At 28.9% G+C, this 339-nt stretch overlaps 1 non-coding gene across 1 annotated transcript; it reads left to right on the forward strand.

Moving 5' to 3' along the window:
- Nucleotides 1-25: 25 nt before the first annotated feature.
- Nucleotides 26-115, forward strand: Trnay-gua. The gene is given in 2 exon segments: nt 26-62; nt 80-115. It is a non-coding gene; the product is annotated as a tRNA-Tyr (tRNA).
- Nucleotides 116-339: the final 224 nt, after the last annotated feature.

Raw genomic sequence — 339 nt, forward strand, 5'->3', positions numbered from 1 at the left:
GAAGCCAAGAGACGCCTCTGCCACGCCTTCGATAGCTCAGTTGGTAGAGCGCTGGACTGTAGTTGGATCGGCAGCAGACATCCATAGGTCACTGGTTTGAATCCGGTTCGAAGGATAATTTTTACTTATATAGCTTTCATGTTTAGTTTTTATGCTATTTTTTTTTGTTTGATGTTTTTTTTATGTTTTTAATTTTTTTGTTTGATGTTTTTATTTTTGTTTGTTTGGTGTTTTTAACTGATTTTTTTTGTTTTATGCTTTTATTTTTTGTTTATTGTTTTTCATTTTTTGTTTGATTTTTTTTATTTCTTTATGTTTTTATTTTTTTGTTTGATGTTT

This window comes from Penaeus monodon, chromosome 23 (assembly GCF_015228065.2).
Source record: "Penaeus monodon isolate SGIC_2016 chromosome 23, NSTDA_Pmon_1, whole genome shotgun sequence".
NCBI lineage: Eukaryota > Metazoa > Arthropoda > Malacostraca > Decapoda > Penaeidae > Penaeus > Penaeus monodon.